The sequence below is a fragment of the Podarcis melisellensis genome (genome assembly GCF_964234715.1).
Source record: "Podarcis melisellensis genome assembly, chromosome: 1".
Lineage (NCBI taxonomy): Eukaryota > Metazoa > Chordata > Lepidosauria > Squamata > Lacertidae > Podarcis > Podarcis melisellensis.
This window is the reverse complement of record NC_138528.1, coordinates 107278608-107304638: the sequence shown is the minus strand read 5'-3', so window position 1 is coordinate 107304638 and position 26031 is coordinate 107278608. Positions and strand designations below refer to the sequence as shown.

Sequence of the window (26031 nt, the reverse complement as noted above, 5' to 3'; positions counted from 1 at the left end):
AATTACTGAACAGGCTAACAAGGCTGTGATTTACATAATACAGTTCTGGTGCAATCCATTTGTTTTATTTTGTTTTACCTAACAAAATGTGTATACTGTTTAACTGTAAATAAAAATCTCCAAGCTCTTTACAAAGACCGCAAAATATACATAAATTTGTCAATAACAATGTTAAAAATGTGTTTTTAACAAAGCAAAATCAATAAAATCAATAAATATATACATTATAAACTAAAATGAGAGATTATAATTTTGCACCTGGAAAATCCATCAATTAAAGGATCCCTTCTCAGCAGCCTGACCATGATCTTTCATTATATATGGCACTGGTTTAAACAATGATGTCGGCACTGGGGTGGGGAATGCTGTTGTATTTTTCTTCATAGCTGATCCACAAACACGCTCAAGCACATTAGAAAGGCAAGACTATGCTCACGGAAATACATTATCTATGTGCTTTAATTCGTAGTAAAACAAAAAAGGTTGTCTACCAAGACCCCCAGAAACTTTCAAGCACTCTGCTTGCAAAAAAATAAGAAATTGAGAGGCATTCAGGTTCGGCACCCTTGCTCTTCCTTGCTCTTCCTCCTTCACTGCTCAACTACTTCTTGTTTGCCTGCTGTTTGAACCTAGCATGATAAAGTCCCCCAAGACCTACCAAAGGAGGGTGAGGAATTTCAGGCCTGGGGGCTGACTGCCACCTTCATGCCTTTCTTTCAGGCCCTTGGGATTCTCCCCGGGGGACACTCCCCTCACCAGCCCTGCTCCACACCTTGAGTGTTTTTGCCTGCCTGAAATATGCCTTTAGACTCCAATAATGCTTCTAGTTTGTCTGTCTGGAGGAAAGAGATGAATGCAAGAGCATATTTAGAAACTTAGCCTACTGTTAAAAGGTAAAATTCATAACTGGCATGTGGCCCCCATAAGGTTGCTGAAAAGGAAAAGTGGCCCTCAGTCTGAAAAGCTCCCTCACTCTTGATCTACCAGGTTAGGCTGGATGGAAATGTGGAAGAAAAATATAAATATATTTTTACATTCATATTCCAAAAATGGCTAGCATTCTTCCAGGTCCCCGAGGAAGGATTAGTTTAAGATGTGTATTTTAAAAAGAAATATCAATATTATGAGCTGTTAGTTTTCACACTGAAAGGCATTCCAAAATTATCAAGGTTCTACAAAGTTATCACTTAGGGAATCGGCATAAAGGATTATTCCTTCAAGAGTCTACCTTTGAGTGACATTTTTCACAGCTTTTTGCAAATACGCACACCTATTTTAGAATCCACTACCTTTTGAATATATAAGCAGAAGAATTTAAGTCCTTCTTAGAATAATTTGATAGCCATTTAAATAAAACTTTTCTGTTATCCAATTCCTCCATTAAAGGAAATAATAAAAAAGTTGCCATGAGTCTTTATGAACACCCAACTGAATATGGAACAATTCTCACCTTAAGGCTTGAACATTGTCTATCTTTGCATGTAGATCATATGTTGGGATGATGATGAACCCTGATCTAGGATGCGGTGAAGATGAATCACAAAATAAATTGATCAGGTAGCACTCTCAACATGTTTAGCTATTCCACTGTGGTGGAAGGGTGGTTTTCTTCCAGAAACTGGTTGGATTTAGTATGGAATTGGTAAGAACTGATGTCAATATATACATAGCTTAGAAAATGGCTTATAATAATGCCCATGAACTGTAAGACTGCATCTTTTAAGGGAGGGTCATGTTTTTTTCTAGTAAGATCCCTCTGTGCATGCTCTGGGGAAAAGTACAGAACAAAAGAAACACTTGCTTACATTGAGTGTGTGCATGTTGGGTTGGTTTTTTGTGCTCAGATTTTCCTACATGTGTCACCTAAAACATTCTCCATTTTAATCTCTATGTACTCTACTTTTTAGTCTCTTGAAATGTTCTTGGGAGACACCTGTGTTTTACTCACCTGTTTACTATTTTACTGTTTTACTCACTACTAATGTACACTGCTTAGAATTTTTCCTGCCTAAGTGGTCTATACATTTTTCTATACAAACAAGTAAAAATCTAGCAAGCATCCCAAAGGATCTTGCAATGAATATGCTGAAAACTCACTATGATATTTTATTACATTGTTCTATGCCAGGGTTAGGGGACCTGTAGACTTCCAAATATTGTTACAGTTCCCATCATTCTTAACCATTGGCCATGCTGGCTGGGGACCAACAACATCTGAGAGGCCACTGAGTCCCCTTCCCTGCTCTAGGCTTTTGTTTTATTTTGAAATTAGAAACCTGCATTGGTTTTATGGATCCAAGTTCTAACTTCTAACTTTAACTTCTGATGAAGATATATGATACCTACACTGTATGGATGTGATAGTGCCTCACATTATGGGAAGCAATAAATATCTTTCTAATCACTGGTCAATCTTCTTACAATATAGGACCATTGGGCCATTATGAGAAATGGTCTTAAGCAACTCCAAGCCCATAATGATGGGAAAGGTTACGTTGTTCCACAATTATCCTTTTAATCAATCTCACATGATAATCATTTTTGCCTAAAAATCTGTTTCTCAATACCAGTTCCATTACCTAGGTGATTTTTATCACTAATCATTAGACTGTGATTCACTATACCCTTAACACCTCTTGTTTTAACTATAAATGGGTGATTAGTCTCGATATACAGGATATTACCTGCATGACAGACCTCATAATATAATCTCCTTCCCAACTGTCAAGACTTTTCTCCTAAAAAAAAATTAAATTAAAAGCCTTTTTCTTATTAGCATCTCTTCCAGACTAAATCATAGCTTCAAATACATCTGTAATAGAAAAGAAAGGAAAAGGACCAAAGCTTTCTCTCTAGGGTTCAACCAAGCAAAGCTATTCCTTCCGCAAGTGAAGCTCTGCGCTCATGGAAGGGCAGACTACCAAACTGAAGGTGTGCTGCTGAAATGGAGCCATAGGCAGGCCCATTGAAACAAATGGAGGCTGCAGTTCATTGTGGAGCAGGCCGCTGTGTTCATGAACCCCTTTGCTTATATACAGTAGCTGTGCTGTGGCAAGCAGTGGGCTAGAAATCAAAGAGTTGGAAGGGACCATAAGGGCCATCTAATCCAACCCCCCGACATTGAGATTAAGAGTCTCATGCTGTTCTGAGCTATTGACAAGTTCGAAGCAGCCTCCTTTGCTTTATCAAGTTCTATATTCCTCTGTAATGCCTTAATGCAATGAAGGTACAGGCCTCTCTCAGAGGCTGAGCAATTATAATAGGGCATTCAACCCTCCTATTGTGTCCCATCTTACTCGCATTTTCTCTAAACTAAAAAGCCCCAAATGTTGTAACGTGTCCTCATACAGAAGCTGCTCCACTTGCTTAACTATTTGGGTCGTCTGCTGCCCTTTCCCCTCTTTGATGGCCTCCACCTCTCCCACCTTGAATCTCTGAGAATTTGGGGCAGTGGTCAAGGGCAGATTTTTACCACTTGAATTTGGGCCACCCCCTGCTCATCTCATGCATCTAGTGCATTTGCCTCAGTGAGCTGTCAGCAATTCATCTTCTGAAGCCTTTTACAAGTATGAAGAGAATTTTGGAAGTCAAGGGTAACACCATCAAACTTGTCATCTACACCTGGGTGGCTTTTTGCTCTGCAGCTCATTGTGTGCCACCTAGTGGCATACTGAGGATCCGTTATTTCTGTACTTCAGCTATATCAGTGAAGGCAGGATTCCCACCCACCCACCCCGCTGCCACCCCACACCATATTTCCAGTATTCACACAGAGTTCTAAAAGAATCTGCATACAGAACTCTTCCATATCTGCACACAAGTTTCCATGTGCCTTAAAGTTCGCTCCCCACTGTGGGCGCTTCGCGGTTGCACGCTGCTTGGCCTCATCGGCGGATTAGCGATACCTCACACAGTGCAAGATTCCATAAGATGGTTTGCTCAGCGTAAAGCTTTGACTTTACCCAGATCCTGTGAAACTCTGACCCTGCCAAGGTTCCTGTTGTGAGAATTAAATAATAATAATAAAAAAATCCAAACCCTGTCTCTGGAGATTATGGCCCCTTGACACATTGCCTGCTACTTTGAGTTCAGATTTATGAACTATATGTGTTTTCATTGAGCACTTAACCCTGAGTTTTTAAATGAGGCTGGGCACAGAATACTCCTTTCACCTTAAAAACAAACCATTACAATTCTTCCCTTGCCTGGGTTTCCAAGTACATAAAAGAAAGGCGGGGTGGGCAGAATGAGCAAAGGGCTCGTTATATTCTGTTTCTCCCATATAGAAAAAAAATGGTATGAATGAAATATATATATGTATGCAATCTACAAGCGTTATGCCTGTGACACTTTTGCACAACGATGCTCTATTTTTCATCCCTTTGAAAGGCTTATGTTAATTTATCGGAGCAGCTTTGGCCAGTGTTATTCTTCTAAAATTGTACCGGTGATCGTGCAGTGGAGAGGGGAAAGGAAGAATACCACCAGGGAAAGGCTCTCACCAATAAATCATAGAAATATGATCTACAGCATTTCTGATACCTCGCTGCCCATGAGATTAAACACACAGTGTATTGTTTCATTTAAAACAAGACTCTGCCCAGTTGTTGCTAACAGACACAATGGTTTGCAGGCGTGCGCGCGCGCACATACACACACACGCCACTTTCTGTCACAATGACTTATACAAGCTTAAGTAGCAGACTTCCTAAACTAAGACTTATCACTTCGGGGTTATTTCCATGTGACCTGTGGAGGATGTCCATGAATAGCGGTGGAAGGTATGCCATTTTCTTTGCTGTAGGGCTGAACCGCTCCGTGCAAGACTCGGAGGCCGTTCTGAGTGTTGTGGAGTAATCATTAAGTTACACGCTTGTCATTTCTTGTACATTCACTCAGAACTAATGCACATCACTTTTTCCAATTATAATCATTCCACCATTTAACAAGCACAAAAGGCCTTGGATTCCAATTTGCCACTGATGCTTCTTTCTCTCTCTCTCTCTTCCTTGCTTATTTCTTGCCATTTAGGGACAGCTAGGGCTGTGCACAGTTCCAATAATGGGAATATATATATATAAACCTGGCTTCCAAGCAGACTTACTCATGATGAGGGCCACAGCAGCTTGTCTGGAAATACAAGAGCAAACTGTTTCCACCGGTATGATAATTGTTCCTCCCTGTAGCTCCCCCCTGCCCATTTCTGCGATTGTAAATATAAGTTTATTTCTTGGCTCATTTATTGCCCATGCCAAAGCAAAAAGTGCACAGTCACATAGCAAATACCCTTCCTATCACTCTTCTGTACTTGCTAAATCAAAGTTACCCCCCACCCCCCGCTACTCTGAATTTCTCATTTTATTCAGCCCCCCCCCCCCATTTTCCTCTCTCCACAGAGAAAAACATAGCTCAAATATCTAGTCTTTAATCTTGGTTAGCTCCTTACTAATGACAAGAAGCTGGAATGCACAAGGAAATGTTGAAAGCAACCTTTGCCTATAGGGTAACCAAGAATCTGAGAACCTAAGACACCATCTCAAATAACTGTGGCTTATTTTTGCTGTTGTTAAGAAATGGATTTTAACGCCTCTTTTGTCATTGCAGGCTTTAGATTTGTTCATGCTTAGTAAGAACTTTGCAGAAAAATACTACTTGTTTTGTCTCCATGTATGTTTTAGTCCTTAAACCAGATGTTGCTGCACTACAACTCCCATTATCCCTGGCCATTGGCCACGCTGGCTGGGACTGATGGGAGATGAAGTCCAACAACATCTGGAGGGCCACAGGTTCCCCCCAGCACAAGCGTAGATCCTACAAGGTCAGCAGGGAAAGAAACCACTGGTAGATAATTGCCCTGCCCACTGGGTTTCTCTTCTATGCTAAAAGGTGCTATATATAATGTTTTCTACTGAAGGCTGGGGTACATACCCAGAAAATAAATGAATGGGTTTTGCCATCTTATTTGTCGTTGTTTTATAGTAGTTCATAGTTTTTTTATTTACTTTTTGATAGAGTTTTACTGTAAACCAAGAATATTATGAAAGGGTGGTATATAAATACCTCAAATAATAATAAAAAAGAAATAAAATAATCTTGGGCAGCTTGACTCTTCTAGGCTATGATATCTACAGCATCAGGTATCTCCAATGGCATGTTTCCCAGAGTGGCTCTGGACATTCTTAAGGAATAAAAGCAGAAGTGCCTCTTTCTGCCGCTGTCTCTCTGCATCTTTCTGAAGTAATAAAGTACTTCCATGAAAACAATATGACTAAGGCACAGGGTGAAGACACACATACATGCTAGAGCAAGGATGGGGAAAACGGTGCCTTTCCAGAAGTTGTTGGACACCAACTCCTTGTCAACTGTAGGAGCGCCACATTGAGTCTCGGCCTTTACCTGCCTTTTGCTAAGAAACATCTTTCTACCACATCAGACAACTGGGGAAGAGAGAACTGTATGCCAGTTCAAGAAATGCTGCATTAAGGTATACAATTCTCCAGGGATCCAGGAGAAAATATAGGGCATTTATAGACAATTGCTGTTTTCATGTGAGATTCAATCGCATACAGGCCCATGTTGCTTAATGCATCATTGTATAACCTCCAAACAAACAAATCAAGATGAATGCTTAATAAGCATGTAGTCTGGAAGTGACCACAGTGAAGTGGTCCAAGCAGAGTGTTCTTTTTATTAAACCAACTCAAGTACTAACTATCAGAATCTTTCATGGCTGCCTGACGAGGTTTAGCTTTCAAAGAGAAATACGTTTGGATTGGAACCACTGCTGATTCCAGTATGGTAGAACTACTGGGGGGAAATGGAGTGGACTTTTAAATGCTATGTAAAGGTGTCCAAAAGGAAAAGGGAAAAAAAAAATCTCCTCTTGATCTATGGAAGGAACATTGCAGAGGCTATAATGAAAGTCTATAGTATTGAGCTTTTAAAGTGTTCAATTGATTGAAGAATCAGTTAAAGCATCGTAGCTAATTGACTTGGAGAAGCAAAAAAAATAAAATAGAAATTTTGGTCACTTGACAAACCTACTTTTTATTTGTTTCTCAGCAGGGACATAATCCATCATCCCCACCCAATGGGCCTGAAAAGTTGCTTAGCTTCAACTCTCTCCTGCTCAAATGGGTAGGAGCCGGCAGCCACTGAAATTGTGGGAAGAGATGGCCATGTGACTGATACTTAACACTACAAAGTTATGCACTGACGCCATAGTAGTGGCTAGGCCACGAAATGTGGGATTTCGCAAGATAGTCTTCATCATTTCCTGTTGGTGAGGCTGACAAGGAAATAGAGACCTTTTATTGTCTGAAGATTTACTCCTCTGAAATAGAAGAAAGGCAGACCTGCTCTAGAATGCACGTTCCAGAGTTGCAATAACTCTGTTAGTCAGCTGAAAATGCATTTGGTCTCTCAGAAAGAAGGAAAAATAGGAAGAAAAATGTATGGTTGTGTTTGAATTTTTATAAAGAACAGCAATCACTTTCTTTTTACTCCTATGCTTTATCAAGCACATTTCCCCCCCTTTCTACATTTGTTGTAATCTATCATAGCGGCTTATTTCATGACTGCTGTAATCTGGTCTTCTCTACCTATGATCTATTCTTCTCTTAGAACCCACAGAGTGCTTCTCTTATTTATTTATATTCCCTTTTTAAAAGCCTCTGGTATGGCTTACATTTCAAGCAGCGGGAGCAAGAAGAGAGGAGGGGAAGCTATCGGGGTATTTGGAACATCAGTTTTCCAGTGGGTACAAAAGACTGCAGGTATATGGGGGGGGCGGTTGTATATAAAAGTGACAACATGCCCCCCTCACCCTTGTCTTTGGACCTGAGCCTTCATTTCATGTTTCCTCACAACAAACTTTGGAGGCAATCTAGGCTGTGTGGCACAGCAGAGATTTTGACTCCTATCCAAACGCAACACGTTGTTCACTGGAATATGTGCAAATTCTACAACTGATCTGTGAGAGTGTTTATTTTTGCAAGTTGATTGAGGAGGATGAGAGACAAACTTTGCCCACCTATCATAAGAGGTGTGAAATTCTGACACAACCACGCAAACTATTTGGAGCGGGGTGAAAAGTAAACAGTGATGAGATACAAAGCCAGGGACAGAGCAATTGATGAATGGCTGATATGCTGCTATGGTCTGTAAACCAAAACAATATAATACATAAGAGGGATACCCTACAGTGCAGACACAGCCTGAGTTGTCATCCAGATTGAATTGACTTTGCAGTCCTACAAGAAATAACACTGCATCTCTGAGATAATAAATAACGAACATGCAAACATTCTAATGGAATGTCACATATACTCCCCAGAGCCTGAAAGAGAGAAAACCTTCTGCTGGTGATGGGCTTACCTCACATGTGGTCCTTCATGCCTAAGTGTTGCTGAGAACACCCATGAAATTCTTCTTTTTAAATTGTCTATCAGCTCTATTTCAATCTAGCCTGTGATGTATGGGGGACTTGAAAAACATGAGAGTGCCATATAAAAATCTAGTTTCAGTGTGAGATCATTTCCCCCCACTTAATTCTTGGTTTAAACATTGTATTACCGGTATTTAGAATAAATAACTTATGCAACCTAATCCTATGCTTGTAAATCCCATAGCATTCAATGGTGCTTTATCTTAGCAAGTGTGTTTAAGGTTGCGGCTTTAAACAAGGAAAGCAGAGATCAAAATTTTACCCGTGAATCTTTTTTTTTCTTTTAAGTCTGAAATGATTATTTCCTGCCATGTTTGAGTATGTTAGATTTTGGCAAGCGAACAAATCTATTAAAACTGGAACATACATAGGATTGCACTGTTAATTCACAGAGTTTTGAAATCCACTTTAAAGGGCTGCTAACCTCTCCCACTGCATATTACACTGGAACCCGGAAAGCTATATTTTTAGAAAGATAAAATGTTCCTTATATATTTCTCTCTATAGCCAATGTTTAATGCCAGCAATTTCTTTCTGTCTTCACTTAAACCCGCCCCATATATCTGATTTCTTTTCATAATTCATTTGTGGGGGGTGGAGGGGGGAAGAATGACTGCATTTATTTTTCTATTGATCTATTTTCCTTATTTACAAGATTTTCATATGTTAAAAGTATAGTATGAAAACACAAAAACAATCACCATGGAGATAACCTTTGTATGTAGTTCTTTCCCCCTCCAGCATTAATGCAGTTCTGAGGTTAAAATATCAAGCACTTAGAAAAGGCTTGAAAAGTTAGAATTAAACCTGCTCTTATTATTGTCTTAGGGGCAAACCAAATGTTACACAGAAATGCATGTAACAAAGCTCAGGTTGTTTCTTTAGAAAAAAATAAATAAATGGAAAGGAGACTTAGGTTACAATTCTATACTCACTTGCCTAAGAGTAAGCCAAGGACTTACTTCTGGGCAGACAGGTAGACAATTGGGTTGGCACTAAGCAACAATTCTAAGCTGTGGTGGGAGGAGGGGCGCTTAACTCTTTCCCTGCTGATCATTTTTCTGCTCAAAATCACTCCCCCCCAAGAAAGCTGATCTTCATTGCACCGGGTTCCAGATGCTTGTTTTGCAGGGTACATTACACTTCTGGAACACCAGCAGGAGAAAAGCAGCTTGAGGGTATTTTGAGTTGGAAGCTGACCAGCACCAGAAATATTTAAGCACCCTTTGCTTTCCTACTTCGTGCACCTTCACGAGGCTTCTCTCCATTTTCTTAAGAAACAACCCTGTTTGAGCTTTGGTACATTTGTAGCATTTGTAGCATCTACTCTGACTCTTACTTTCAAATCTCTGAATTAGTTTTCAAAAGCAAGAAAACAACAAGCATACATATGGTTTGTCCTCACTACATATTTCCTGTTGCCTGTAGTGTTCAAGGTTTATGAAAAAGGATGTACAGTGGTACCCTGGGTTACATACGCTTCAGGTGACAGACTCCGCTAAACCAGAAATAGTACCTCGGGTTCTTACTTATTCATTTACCTTATTTATAAGCTGTCCTTTGTCCTACTGCAATTCCAAGATGGTTTCCAATAAAATGGTGAAAACAAAATAGTACATGAAAATGGATCATGTCTAAGGGAAGTCCCCTGTACAGGGCATTGTAGTAACCAAGGCATGAGCATGCATCACTGTGGGAAGGCTATCCCAGTGATTAGAGGAGCATAGCCTGTGGTTATGAACAACAAGTACAGTAATTGGGAATTTAAGGATCAAGCTTACAAGGAAATTTGTAAAAGATTTCCTTAGGTATAGTTGTTTTTAAAAGAGTTGATTTTTTCTATATTTTGATAAATTAGGTCATGTCTTCCTGTTTTTAAGTTTGTTTTCATTGGCATTTTATTACAAATATTACATATAATATGTACGTCGCTTAAAGGGTCTTTTTAATGCATTTTTTTTTAAAAAAAGGATGTGCACCTTGTTCCCATTCATGGTTGGCTATTGTATTTTATCTATTTAAGTTCTAAAATGCACTTTGTACCATATAGAGTGCAAAAATATATAAGCAATAAGGCTGCAGTCCTGTAGATACTTATCAGTGAGTAAGTCTCACTGAACTCAATGGAGCTTACCTCTGAGTAGATAGGGGTAGGACTACATAATAATGGAGCTACCTTGCCCTTAGGCACTGGCGCTACATTTAAAAGTAAACACTAGTTTATGTGTGCAACTGAGAGCTAATTCAGGCAATCACATGTGAGACTCATTGCTCATCTCAGGTGACCCCCAATCACCTTTCTTAATAAATGTAGAGGTGGAGGAAACAGTCATCTGAATCTTCTGCAATGTAGCAATCATACCACAAGCACTTCAAATTAGATCATCTGCAGTGAAGCTGTTATAGGATTAGATAACCCTACATATAGAATTGAGCCAGAAAAGCATGGTTAGCTTCCTTTTTCTTGGGAACATTGCCATAGGATATTTAATTACCATAAGGGGTCACAACCTTCATTTTTATATCCAATCTAGCAATTAACACCTTTAAGCAATGCTGGGCATTGGTTCAATTTTGACTCAGAAAAGAAAAATGTCATATACTGAACAACTAGCTCCGGATCTTGCTGCAGACAAAGTTGTTGTTTTTATTTTTTTAAAAAAAACCACAACCCATACTTTTTTTAATGCAGGTTTCCAATGCAAGAATCAAGCAGAAGTGACCTTGCCTTTCCTGCAGCCAACATGGTGCCATGCTAAAGATGACATGCAATCTGTTAAATACTACTGTTTACTATTAACAAGGAAGATTTAAGTCAACTGTTAAGATAATGTACATGCCCATTCTTCGGATTTGGGGTGGGAGGGGAAGCAAACTTAATTCTTTTTCCAAATATTGTTAAATGTGCGTATGGGGTTGAATGAAAGAGCGGGCAAGCTTTTGAGTACTCCAGAAACTTTTTATAAGGCTGAAGGTCAAGCAGAGCAGGGAGGGGAGAAAAAAAATACAACCTGGCCTGAAGTTATAGCCACAAAGTCTGCAATTGTAATAGTCCAAGATGGAGACTTGGGGTGCTTCCTGACTGATGTTCATACTATAGGGGTGTTCCTGATACATGCAGGGTTTCTGTTTTGCAGTTTCCACACAATGTCATTGGCATTAAAATGCTATCCTGTTTCTGGATTTACCCTTTCAGTGGAAAATTCAGTAAGTTAAAAAAACACACCCCAAAAACCTGTTTCCAATGACCTGTTAGGAATACAAAGCTCCCAGTCTGGAATACAGTTTCAGTTAAAATGAGATCAGCCTCTGTTAGGTATTAATGAGTTGCACCAAGGCTGCTGGGACAAATCAACAATCATGGGTTATGTAGTGTGTGTGTGTGTGTGTGTGTGTGTGTGCTGAAACACATGGCCCCTCATGCCAGATAGAGCAGGACAAGTGAGGAAAATTCAGGGCACATGGAACTGAAAAGGAGATGTGGTAAGCCTACTGCCACCTCGTCTTCCTGCATTAAGAGTTCCGACTGAATGCAGTAAATCACACACACACACACACACACACCTCTTCTTGAAAAAAAATTATTTCAGGGAAAATGATAAAGAGGCAGCCTTTACTGTTAGATTTGAGGCCATTCCCAAAGCTGCTGCGACGCAAGAATTTAGTTTCACTCCCCTAAAATGACACGCCCTAAGCTGCCTGCTGAGGCAACCCTTGCCATGACATTGACGGGAAGCTTGATACATTTCCAAAGAATCTAATCCCCCATGGATAGGCTCAGAAATTTTTGATCTTTAACTTAAGGATCCGTCTTGGAACCATGGATCCTGTCACTCACAGAGATGCCATGTTCTTGGCTGCCTACCTTGGAGCCATATGGTACTAAACAGCAGATTTGGTTTCTTGTACATGGGCTGTTATCTAAATTGTTACAATCACAGACTTAAGATATTAATGTCTTTTAAAAATTGTAATGAATTGTAATGAATGCACTGTAGCAATAAATGAGGTTCTGAAACAGTTGGGAGAGAGCCCCCCCCCCCGAACTCTTTATTAGGAGGCTTTGTCTAAAATAGATTTCATCACAGGCAATACATTTCCCCACCTAATTCTGAGCTTCAGTTTAACATGGGAAATGTCCTGTGCATCACTGAGATTTGTTTGGTTTCAGATCAGCTGCTTTAACGGGGAGAAATTATAAAGGGAACACACAGAGATAGTTCAAACAAGTTTTAATGAGTCTTCCAAATAAAATACTTGTTAAGCTTATAAATCTCAGAACTTCAGATTCTTCCCTAAGGATGACAGTTTTCTTTTAAACAAGAAAATTTAGTTCCATTAATGCCCTTTGAAAATTTCACATGCTCATCCAAGGGTCATATTTGGCCCTTATTTTCTTGCCATTTTTTCCAATGGTTCCACCCATTAAAAAAAACTATTTCGAGGAGAATAGCCAAGGTCAAATAAATGTCTCTATGCTTACTGTATAACATAATGCTCCTGGACCTGCTAGAAACAATTTCATAGTTATTAGTATGACTGGATAGAGACTAAACTTGAAAACAAAAGTCATGAACTTAAAAACCAATTCCATTATTAGGTGGATATAGAGACATGGAAGTGACATCAAATCAAACAAAAGTATCTCCAAACTGTTCCGTCAAGTTTATAAAAGCATTTTTTTCATGGAACAATGAGGATATGATATGAACGTGGGTAAAATAGGTGTTATTTTATTCAATTATAAAACTGTTCAGAGATGCTCATTACTGAATCTAAGTGTGCAATCCTATACTCACTTTGCTGGGCATAAGCTCCATCTGGTATGTCAATTTAAGGCAAGCAATGATTCTTGACCTCACTCTCAACTGACTTTGTAATAGCATCATGTAGTCACGCTGTGTGATATCATCCAGGTCGAGGGCCGTGTGGCACTGTGTTATCATCTTGCTTATGTCATGTTCCCAAATTGGGTAGGACCACTTTACAAGAATCCCAGAGTGGGGTAGGGTGGGGGGCAAAGCAGCAAAACATGGAAATGGCAACTGTAAACACAGGAGGCACAAACGCTGTGACCAGGGGTTGGACAGCTTGGGGGGCAAAGCCCTTTTGCACAGAACATATTCAAATGTGAACATTTGGCACAGCATAGCTTTGGGTTTTATACATCGACGTTAAAACGTGAGAATATAGGACATAAACTCCTATTAACTGATATAGAATCTTGGCAGTTGCTATATTACTTCATCTTATGGTTTGCTTATCTCTATTTTTAAAGGTGTTTCAGTAATACAATTGGGGGCCCCAATTCATTCCCGTGCCATGCCAGCCTCCCATGCCTGGAGAGATCAGCATAGGACTCAATTGCACCCTCTTCCCATCAACTACCAGGAGAAGCTGGCTCATACATGCCTCCCATGTATCTATCCAGTCCTTCTTAGACACAGACAAAGATCATCCAGGATAGTGATGCTGATGTAAACCAGTAAATTCAAGCTTGGCTGCTCCTGGAAAGGTTTTATTCCTTCACTAAAAATGTAACACACTGTTCTCCCGGATTCCAAAACTGAACTTACACAGCTGAAATTTGCATGCTCCAACAATAATCAAATCGATTCATCAGTGTTTTCTTCAGGGGTTTCTATGAAATATTTGTAGCATAGATCAATCTGAAAAGTAAAGTTTCCCCTTTCTAAAATATTTTTGCTTACCTACACAAGTGAAGGGTTTGCGTATGACAAGGGCTCCCCCCCCCCCAGCAGAAACTCAGTTCCGGCATCTCTCAGATGGGCACCATTGCCATTCAAAGAGAATGAGGAATGTGCTCATGGTGGGTTCTGGTACCTCTTTTTATAGAGAAATAGCACTGCTTATGATAGATATCCAGAAAATGAAACAGCAAAATACAACAAGAAATAGTGTCTGGCCCCTCTCGTTCAGGGAAAAGCTGGACACCCCATTAGATCTCCTGACACTTTGTTCTTTATCAACTTTGTGAGCAATTCCTTATGTACTTTCTCGTACAATGGACCCCTGGATCAAATTAAGTTCTTAACCAGAGGTACCACTGTACTCTTTTTTTGCAAGAAAAGGTCTCTTGCTGATCATTTTAACCTACATAATTGAAAGACAACAACAGCAAGATTATCCCTGTCTTTGTAATTTACGTATTTATCTCTGTGTGAAGTGTTGAGGACTGGAATGTTAAATATACATTGTCACCTGTGTACTGCCACTTACCACACACCGTATTCTAACAAATTAAATGAGTTTATTGCTAATAATCTTATAAAATTAACATGTTCCAAGGTGCTAGAAATATTTGAATTCCTTTTAAGGCTGTGTTTTTTGAAAAGCCAATATTGTTCTAATGGGATTTTCAATTTGTTTGAATCTGAATAAAGTTTGGGAAATGAATATAAATAAAATGTGATGCTGATTTCTATCGTGAGAAAAGAAATCCTCCAAAGTTGCAGTGAGTATCCAATAGCATTTAAAAGCCTGAATATCTAATGGAGCTGAGCCGAATCAGAGCCTGTGGCAGCGATATAGAGAGTTGACCCACAAACCCTCTTGTTGTCTTCCGTTGACGCGGAGAGTGTCTGTTTTCTTCATGGGGATTGGGATTGGGAAGCAGGAAGGAAAGGTTGGATTTTATTTTTAAATATCCATAATAATAATAATAATAATAATAATTTATTATTTGTACCCCGCCCATCTGGCTGGGTTTCCCCAGCCACTCTGGGCGGCTTCCACAAAAACCAGAAATACACTAAAATATCACAGATTAAAAACTTCCCTGAACAGGGCTGCCTTAAGATGTCTTCTGAAAGTAAGGTAGTTATTTATCACTTTGACATCTGATTGGAGGGCGTTCCACAAGGCGGGTGCCACTACCGAGAAGGCCCTCTGCCTGGTTCCCTGTAGCTTTGCTTCTCGTAATGAGGGAACCGCCAGAAGGCCCTCGGCGCTGGACCTCAGCGTCCGGGCAGAACGATGGGGGTGGAGACGCTCCTTCAGGTATACTGGGCCGAGGCCGTTTAGGGCTTTAAAGGTCAACACCAGCACTTTGAATTGTGCTCGGAAACGTACTGGGAGCCAATGTAGGTCTTTCAAGACCGGTGTTATGTGGTCTCGGCGGCTGCCCCCAGTCACCAGTCTAGCTGCCGCATTCTGGATTAGTTGTAGTTTCCGAGTCACCTTCAAAGGTAGCCCCACGTAGAGCGCATTGCAGTAGTCCAAGCGGGAGATAACTAGAGCATGCACCACTCTGGCGAGACAGTCCGCGGGCAGGTAGGGTCTCAGCCTGCGTACCAGGTGGAGTTGGTAGACAGCTGCCCTGGATACAGAATTGACCTGCGCCTCCATGGACAGCTGTGAGTCCAAAATGACTCCCAGGCTGCGCACCTGGTCCTTCAGGGGCACAGTTACCCCATTCAGGACCAGGGAGTCCCCCACACCAGCCCGCCCCCTGTCCCCCAAAAACAGTACTTCTGTCTTGTCAGGATTCAACCTCAATCCATTAGCCGCCATCCATCCTCCAACCGCCTCCAGGCACTCACACAGGACCTTCACCGCCTTCACTGGTTCTGATTTGAAAGAGAGGTAGAGCTGGGTATCATCTGCATATTGATGGACACCCAGTCCAAACCCCCTGATGATCTCTCCCAGCGGCTTCATATAGATGTTAAAAAGCATGGGGGAGAGGACGGAACCCTGAGGCACCCCACAAGTGAGGGCCCAGGGGTCTGAACACTCATCCCCCACCACCACTTTCTGAACACGGCCCAGGAGGAAGGAGCGAAACCACTGTATAACAGTGCCCCCAGCTTCCAGCCCTCCTAGACGGTCCAGAAGGATGTTATGGTCGATTGTATCAAAGGCCGCTGAGAGATCCAGCAGAACTAGGAAACAACTCTCACCTTTGTCCCTAGCTCGCCGGAGATCATCAACCAGCGCGACCAAGGCAGTTTCAGTCCCATGATGAGGCCTGAATCCCGATTGGAAGGGATCCAAATGGTCCGCATCCTCCAGGCGTGCCTGGAGTTGTTCAGCAACCACGCGCTCAATCACCTTGCCCAAGAATGGAAGATTTGAGACTGGGCGATAGTTGGCCATACTGGCCGGGTCTAAAGATGGTTTTTTAAGAAGCGGTTTGATGACCGCCTCCTTCAGCGGATCTGGGAATGCTCCCTCACAGAGGGAAGCATTCACCACCCCGCAGAGCCCATCGCCCAGCCCTTCCCGGCTTGCTTTTATTAGCCAGGATGGGCAAGGATCCAGGAGACAGGTGGTTGGTTTCACACGTCCAAGCAGCCTGTCCACATCCTCGGGGGTAATGGATTGAAATCGATTCCATGCAACTTGACCAGGCAGAGCTCTAGCACTCTCCCGCCCCAGCCCTGCTCCCACGGTGGTGTCTAGCTCCTTCCGAATATGAGTACGTTTTAGACCTCCTGGGTCCTTCATCAATGGGTTTCAAATACAGAAGTTCTATTTTTTGTCACACCATCTTCTCTTTACTTCTGCTGTCTATTTAGTATTGCTGCAGAAGGGAAGAGGAGAGAGGAGAGAGCGTAAAAAAAAAAAAGATTAAACTTCTGCATTTGAAACTCCACGATGAAGGACCCAAGAGGTCTGAAATGCATCGGATAATAAACCATTTTTCCTTCTTCAACCCCTTTGCATCACCTGCATTTTGCCTGGGCTTTCCTTTTTCTGCTGCACCTATTCGCTGTGGCTTATCACGGGGCATGGAGTTCAGGAGTAGTGAAGAATACCTTCTGAAGCCCACAAGAACACACAAAAGCTTTCCCTTTTAAATTGTGCACATTCTGCAAGAGAATGGACTCGAGGTGCATACTGCAGGTGTATGAATGTGAAGAAACGGGTGCGGGAAGAACAGAGGAATCACAGAGGTTGGGTAGTGCAATCACGTATTATCTTCATCACCCTCCCAAATCCTTGTAGTTTAAAAGTGGGGAGGGGCAGGGCCACACATGCAAACTCCACCTCCAACATCCCCCCTTCACTTAATGCATTCACCCATTGAGAGAGTAGGATGGAAGCAGGATTCTAAGTGAGCTTGGGTGAAGATGCTTAGAGTCCTCCTGGTGCATTTGGGGACATTTGAGCAGGGCTTGCCTACACACCTCTGCACCCTCCCCACTCACACACTTTTAGGCAAATGCCAGAATCAGGCTTATGTATCTATGGGTTGTAGGAAGAAACTACAGTACAGATCTACAGTATGTGGTATAACAAACTATTGATTTAGAGCTAGTTTGTGGGAGGTTTGCTGGTAGGACCTCTAAGGGTCCTAGGGAGAATTCAATACAAAAGGCAAAGACTAGTTTGGGTATTTGGTTAATTTGGTGGGGCCATATGTAAAGAAAAAAAGCACCTTTGAATGACTGTTTTAACAAAAAGAGCCAATACTCTAGAGAAGTCAATTTCTCTGTATACTGTGTCAAAAGAATCCACCTAGAAGCAGCATATTTTAATTTCCCACCCATCAGGCCATTTCCTTTCTTATTCAAGAGTACATTTCATACTATTTGTTGCATTAAATATGTTGCTTGTTAGGTTGTTCATTTTCAACAGTAACGCAAAGGCACCCCTCCCCCAATGCACATTGATATAGCGAGGTTTAATCTGTCCCCTGCCACCACAATCCTGAAAAAAATCACTGTATATAGAGATAAAGGGAAAAAATCAAGTTGCAAATCAAATGGGAATTATTGTTCTATCATTATTTGTAGTATGGGATGAGGCATTTTTTTAATGGTTGTGGCATGGGATGGAAGGGTTAATGCACAGTGGTCTTGATATAATTGGGCCCACCCCATGCTTGTCTTTAACAAAACCCCGACTTCACTGCAAGCAACGCATTAAACACCACCTCTGTCATGATACAATTAGACCAGAATCCTGAGGTATTTTAGGCGGAGATTGAAATTGCTCTGTAAGAAACACCTTCGTGCTCATGGGGACACAGAAAGTGCTCCCCAACAGCAGGGATCCCATGCTTCTTGGAAAACCACTCTCAAAAGTCGGGAGACCAACCCTAGTGGTCTGTGATGTTCAGGTTCCTCACTATGTTACTTTGAGAATCTCTTCATTTGTGCGAAGGAAATTAATAGCTAAATTTGTGGTTCAATTCGGGTGGTGTGTGTTTTTGCCTTCTCTTCTGTTTTGGCTTCTAACTAAACAAATAAATTGAAACCTACCTATCTCATATACATTCTGAAGTACTACACTCTTAGGGTATGATTGGGGGGTTGGCCGGTGGGTTGGCTGTTTATACAATTACTACCACAGCATGTGGCAAATAGGGATGGGTTAATCTGTCAATTTTGGTTTCTCTTAGTTTCTCATTTTTCTAATCTTATTTTTGGTTTGCCACATTTCTACTTCAGTTTGCCAAATCCTTTTTTTTTTTTTAAGTTCTCACAAGAATTCCCTAGCATTTTAGTGTTTATTTCTCCTGATACACAAATATTTGTGTGCAATTTCTCTCTCTCTCAATCTTATCCCGCTTTTCACCATCTAGGTCTCAGAGCAGCAGGAAACAGCCCAGTTTCCTGCTTGCGTTTTCCTCCTGAAGCATACAGTTATGTGTAAGTGACTCACAGGTGGCTGCTAACTACGGCAATGAAATATTTGATTGCTAGCCCACTAGCCTAACAAATTTTTGCTTCGGTGTTGTGCTGTGCCTTAACACTTTTAAATAAGATCCTGACATCTGTGCAGTTCCATCAACAGTACAAATCCCCCACCTTAATTCAAACACACTACTCCCCCCCCCCCCCCCGCAATCCTGCATCGCCTTCCCATGACAAGCATATCTTATGGGCTCTCCATTTTAACCAAGGCACTAAAGGCTATTTCAATTTGACTACAGCAGTTTTCTGCCAAATGGCTACTCTAAGTTATATTGTGCACATTACCCACCAGAAAGCACAGAGATGATGAGAGTGCACTGTCAACTACCCTGCACATCGATATGGAGGTTATTTGATTTGAAATTGGATTCTAGCCTTCCTTGATCTGTTGTATAAATGGAGAAGCATGTTTTGAGGAAACGCTCCCAAAGTTTATGAAGAATCTTATGGACTTTTTCTCTCTTCCCTCCCTGAACCAAAAGTTTTCTTTCTGCTTTGTTAAGAACCCCCCAGCTGCAGGGCTATATCTTTGTGATAAATATTCAGAAGGGGAAAAAAATCTATGACTTTTTGTTTAAATGGAAAGAAAAACTTACTCAAATTATTCCCTGCATGATTTTATTCTCTGATATTAGTCAGGTGTGAGTTGCACACTTTTGTAGCAGGCTGGCTTTTTGACCTTTCTTTAAACATTTAAGACTTAGTTCAGGAGTTCACCGAGTATGATGAGATATGCTTCTTAAGTACAAAGCAGCATCCCCCCCCCCCCAGCAAAAGGAGAACCTTTCTAAACTTCTAAATATATAATATTCTCGGAGAGCCACATCAGTCATTGTCATGATGAAAGCAGTATAAATGATAAGTTCCTACTACAGTGTGTCTCCCCCATCTGAAGACCCTTTTCATGGGGAGCAATAGCTTAACCTGGCGAATGTGGAGGAGAAAACACACACACACAATTTCATTGTGGGGCAGATTGAATTGCAGACATTGTGATTCAGAGAGGAAGGAAAACTTGCTGTGCAAGTTACATGCATATCGCCAGCATGTGGATGGCCCTAAGGGCAGCACACAGAACTTCACAGACAACATATTAAATGGGCATGGGGGAAACATCCCTTTGACCCACATAAAAGGGCCCTTTGTGCCGATCTCATGAGCACAAGGAGTTATTTTGAAACAGATCAAGATGTTCGGTTTTCTTCGGAAATCAAAGGTAAATTGGCAAACACACTGCCAGCCCGGTTGCAAATGGCAATTTCAAATCTCCCTGACATTCATTTTCAGACATTTTGCCATTTGCAGAATATTTTCTATGCATTTATTTATTTATTGCATTAGGGAAAGATGCTGTGCAAGACCCCACAAGAAAGAGCAGGTTTTTTTATCTGGCATTAATTAAGCCTTGCCTTTTGTAAAAATGCTTCCAGTATATTAAAAGGAGCAGAACGGAAAATGGAAAACATAGTGTCGCAGCAAGTTCCTCATAGGCTGCTGGCCATGTGGTGGATTAAAAGATAGTTCTAAAGTGATCGGTTCCAAGGGTCTAAGAATTTTGCCATGGAATGGGGTACATGAGGCAGTGGAAAAAGACAAATCTTGGAAGAGTTGGCATCTGGGGTCAAATTGTACCATTCACAGCTCATTTTATCACACTCTTTTGAAAGTTATTGTACTAGTGCTTGGTGCCTAGCTTTTGACAAATTCAGCAATTGGGAACATGTGTTTTTTTTTAAAAAAAAAAAGATTTTGAGCTAGTTCGGGGATATGATCTGAATCTGAACTATTGTGTGTTCATGTCTAAAGATGTAAGGGTAATATCTCCAAAAGAGGAAGTTTGCCTTTTGAGGAGACTTATTTCAGGGGGGAAATGGTTTATAGATGATTTTTTTAAAAAGAAGTCTTGAAGTTATGTATGTTTAAAATACCTCTATCAAACTAATCTTGTAGACTATCCTGTGGAAATCAGAAATACCAAGGAAGGTATGCTTGATATATTCATATATCACATTTTTAATGTAAACCATTTTCTAGATTCTGACGATTTGAACCCTATTGTGTGCCTGCATTAAAAATGCTTTCATTAGCTTGGTGAGAAATAACAGGGATTATAGTTCCATTTTCTTGCATTTTTTTGCTGCGCTGGCTAATCTGCCCAAAACACATCATAATCTTGCAGTATTGAAGTTAGTGTTTATGTCAACAAGACGCAAATAATTTCTGAAAAGCAAAGCTTGTTAAGAATTTACCAGAGTGACAAGAAAACAAGAAAATAAGCAATCGATCATCTGCTGCATCTCATTTGTGCTAATAACCACTAAGCTTATCATACCACAGAATTAAGCTTTCTGTTAAGGCCTAACCATAATGCTATACATTGAGTTATGACTAATGTTGGGTATCACCTGCAGAGTGCAGTCAAGGAAAATGATGGGTCTATTCTGAGTGGGATATTACCCAGTGCTTATATGCATTTTGTGTACAATTCCCCCTAATGCATACAATTTTGCATATATTGTTTGCTTGCAGAACTGCATTACAATACTTGGAGAAGTACAAATTTAGAAGCATAGCTTGCTTTGGGTCCACACACTGGTTTAAGAACTGCAAATTAGGCCACTTCTCATTAAAATGCAAACAAAAACAACTACCCTGCCCATTTCTGCCATGCGCACAGAGAGAGAGAGAGATGCGTGCCATACATTTAAACATACAAGAAGTTAAAATAATAAAACAGTTTAAAATTCACAACAGCTTTTCCAGGCATCTGGGCAGGCTTGACTATACAAGAATGTTTTTTATCAGGTGCCAAAAGGAATACAGTGAAGATGCCTGCTTGATATCAATAGGCAGGGAGTTCCAATGTGTAGGCTCTGCCACACAAAATGATCAAGTTCTTACAAATGTGTAAAGAGTATTCTATATTGGTGTGGCAGCGAGGAGGCCAGATAGGAAGGGGAGGGAAGGAGGTTTAGAAAAATATGGCGAAGACTCCCTATTCAGTATGAAGATCTGGGAGGAAAAAGGAACATGGAGAGAATAACCCACTCCCCCAAGTCTGAGCCCAAGACTTGCCCTGTTCCTTTCATCATGCATAGATATATCAGGGTTTCTCCCTCATCCTTTCTCACTAATGAAAAGTAAACTTTAAAAGCAGGTTGTGTCATCAGAAGATTTGACAAGCAACACAAGCTATTTAAGAAAAAAACAACCCCAAGTAACAAAAGCAGCAAGTCTTTGTTATCTGTCTTACAGTCTCATATTTTTTCAATCCACTATCCTCACTTAACACATATTCCCTGGTCTCAGGTGCTGTGATGGTGACAGTTCTCTGCCCTCTTTTCACCTTCCGTTGCTTCCCTCCATTGCCAGAAACATTTTTTAAAGCTCTCTTTTTCCTCATTCAAAATACATGCAGTAAAACACTGGTTCTGTTTTAGCAGTCAAAAAGATGCTTGGAGCAGCATTAAATAACCAGCCATCTGTGCTCTCACTTAGAGAGAGACTTTGCTTTCCACCATATATTGCATCATGAGATGTGAATTGCAACCTCCAATTAACCCCTCCAATATAAAAATTAAAAATGTATGGATGTCCATACGTACATAAACGTTAGAAAAAGACAAAGAACAAATAACCATCAGTACAACTCTTCGTAGTTCTTCAAAATGACGAATTGGACTTATGTACATATGCACACATGCGTGTCTGCATTTATATCCCATCTTTCTATGCCAAATGCATACCCAAGGCGGCATGCAGAATAAAATAACAACAATAGCAATAAAACAAGCTAAAAAGCCATTCTTAAAACAACAAAGAAATCCAGCAGCAAAAAAAATCACAATGCAATACACCAGCAACATCAACAAAAGGCACATAATCTAAGGACTCTAGTTTAGAAATATGGACCATAATAAAGGATCAGTCTTAAACTCCTGCTTGAAAGCACACAAAATAGGCGGTAGACAAATCACCTTTGTGTTGTAGTCTGAAGCTCAGTGGAGTGGGAGGCCAGCAAACCAGAAGAGTTTCTGAGGTGTACTTACCTGGAGGCAGTCAGGTCCAGTCCTAGGGTCGGGTGAACAGCAATCTGTGGGGTCAGGCAGCCCAAGGGTCAAGGAATCTGATGATCATTAGTTCAAGACAAGCAGAAGGCAGCAAGGCAGGGCCAGAAACTGCAAGCATTTTTAACAGCCTCTGACTACTGCTGGAAGCTCTGCTTCAGAAGGCTGAAGCCAGCTGGTTCTCATCAGCACCTTCTCCTCTGTGTCCTTGATGGCTGATCAGCTGCAGGTGGAGTCACTCTGCCTTCTCCCCCTTCAGGCTGCTGTTCAGCAGGTGAAGCTGACTCCTGGCCCATGCCACCTTAGGACACCACAATTCACAGTGCAATCCTAGGCATGTTTACTCAGAAAGAAGCCCCCTTGTAGTTGGAGGGACATACTCCTAGGTAAGTACAACCAAACCCTTGCTTCAATAGGTGGCAAAGCAGCCCTCACTTGTTAAAGGAAAGGATTCACCCATGAAAACACCACCAATCACTGGTCCACTTTATTCAGTTCAGCAGTAGTCCTTTGACACTCAAGAACTAACTGGCTGTTTTGTGACTTTTAGTTGATCCTAATAAAGTTTTTGTGATACTGTTAAGATTCTTCCAACATGGAACCCAAGGATGCATATATATGGTTTCCAGTCAGTCACCTATCCAGGCACTGACCAGAAACCACACCTGCTCAACTTCAGCAAGCTGATGACCTCTTGTGCCTTCTTTTTCATTGCTGTGGAAAAGGTTTCATGGGTTCTGACTGACAACATGTTTTCAGGACGAGTGAAGAACAGGAGCTGTCTCACATCATTAATAATCAGGACATCAAGGGCTACCAAGAGTTCACACATCTTGTTGGTTTTCTCAAATGACACAGCTGCATCAGGTGTGTTGCTTTTAAAAGCACTGGTAAATCGGATAGTAGCCTTAAGCTGAAATTCTGTACACACACATATCTTTGAGTAAGTTCCATTGAGCTCAGTGGGACTTACTTCTGAGGAAGTACATCTGATTGTGCTGTTCAGGTCTTATTTAGAATTGTGCATGGAGTTTGCAGGAAATCTGCAGCAGCACCCATAGTATAGTGCTGATATTTGGATACAGTTGTAAGACGTTGTCTTCCATGGAGTCAGAGCTTTGGTCTGTCTAGCTCAGCATTGTCTACTCAGACTTTCTCCAACCTGGCATCCTTCATAGGTTTTGGACTACAACCCTTATTAATCCTGACAATTGGCCATAGTAGCCAAGGCTGATGAGGGGTGGCGTCCAATTTTTTTTTGAGGGCACCATATTGGGTGAAGGTTGGCCTACTCTGACTAGAAGCAGCTCTCTGAGCTTATGTCCTTGTTCTGCTACGGGAGATGGCAGAAATGAATCTGTGATCCTATGCCTGCTTTGCCACTGAGCTATGAACTCCCCCCTCCCATAGATGCACAGACTTTGAATGCAGTGTCAGCAGCTGCATTCACTATGCAATCTGAATTTATATTGTATAGCCATAGTGGTGTTATTATATCCCGTGTTGTGATCTTGCCTTTTTCATTACTGCACCATGCATTTTATGGCTATTGGTTACAAGACAGAGGAGAGGAAACTTCAGTGTGCTAAAATGCTCACCAAAAGTGCGACAAATCGCAATGACAAGGTTGCGTTTGTAAAAGTAGCTACAGCCACTTGTGATATGTTGCAGTGGAACGAAATAATCCCCCCCTCGCTGCTCCCGCAGTCAAGGCAGGCTGTGGTATGTCCTGATGTCGGAGATGCCCCTTGCCTGCCTCTTCACAGCTAGAGACATCTAATCATTCCACTTCTTTTTTTAAATCCAATTTCTAATCAATTCCTTTTTCAGAGAGAGAATGAATTTAAAGTAAATCATTAATGAATAATTATGCTGAGATGATAATGTTCTCTGACTTTGGCTCTTGTGGCAACTTTCCACTGTAATCAAATAAAATAGCTCCTTTGATCATTTGAGGCGGTGGCATAACCTCTTGTTATGTTCCATGGATGGATTTAGCTAGCAAACACAATGCTTTTCTCTTTCTCTCTCCCTCTCTTTTCCACTTGTGAGATTGTTTATGAAGATTGCTGTTGGTTTGGTTAAAATTAAATTCTCCGGACCACTTAATGCTGTCTGTTTGAAGATAGCAAAGCGCAACCCATCTCACTCCTCTCTGTTAGAGAACAGCATACAAAACAATCTGAGTGCCACATGGAAACCTATGACTAGAGGATGAGACTTGATACTACACGCAGATGCTGTTACATGCAGAAAGTGAAGGGTTCTTTACACGGGAGTAGCCAAAGGGGGAAGGGAAGCAGCTGCACCCCCTAGATCAAGAAAAACAATAGAAATACTTAACTAACTGACCAATCAGGGCGGTTCTGCCCCCCCCAACAAAGTCCTGCCCCCCCCAACAAAAATCCTGGCTATGCCCATGATTTTTTCTGTCTTGCTCCTTCTTCAGAGTTCTAAATGTGTGTTTTCCCACACCTGGAACACAGCAAGGGGCAGAAACATTGAACAGGGCAGTAGTGGGCAGCATGGTGGAAGCTGTCTCTGGCAGAGTTGCTGCTGCATACTAGGATGTAGGGGTAGGGGGAGAGGCAGCAGTAAGGCTGGCGTGGTGCAAACACACTAGTGAAGCTATCTGGTGCCCCTGTTGGCACATTTGCACCGCACTGACCTTGCCACCTCCTTGCCTGTCCCTGTCTCCATCTCTGAATGCAGCAGCAGCTCAGCCAGATGGAGAACAGGTATATAGCACAGCCCCTCCATGCCATGTGCTATGGGCCTGTGGAGGTAATGTAGAGAGGGGCTTTGGCATGCATGCAAAGGGGTAAGCAATGCTCCTTTGACGTTTGTCTAGTCC

General features: G+C 41.3%; 1 long non-coding RNA gene across 6 annotated transcripts in view; it reads right to left on the bottom strand.

Annotated features, from left to right (window-relative positions):
- LOC309376827 overlaps positions 1–26031 on the bottom strand; it is a 396206-nt gene that overhangs the window by 74269 nt on the left and 295906 nt on the right. Inside the window, exon 3 of one of the 6 annotated variants that reach the window (XR_014171302.1) lies at positions 23168–23203. The exons of the other annotated variants lie outside the window; for them this stretch is intronic. This is a non-coding gene — a long non-coding RNA (uncharacterized lncRNA). Of the gene's footprint in view, positions 1–23167; positions 23204–26031 lie in introns of those variants that run through there. 6 annotated transcript variants of the gene reach the window in all.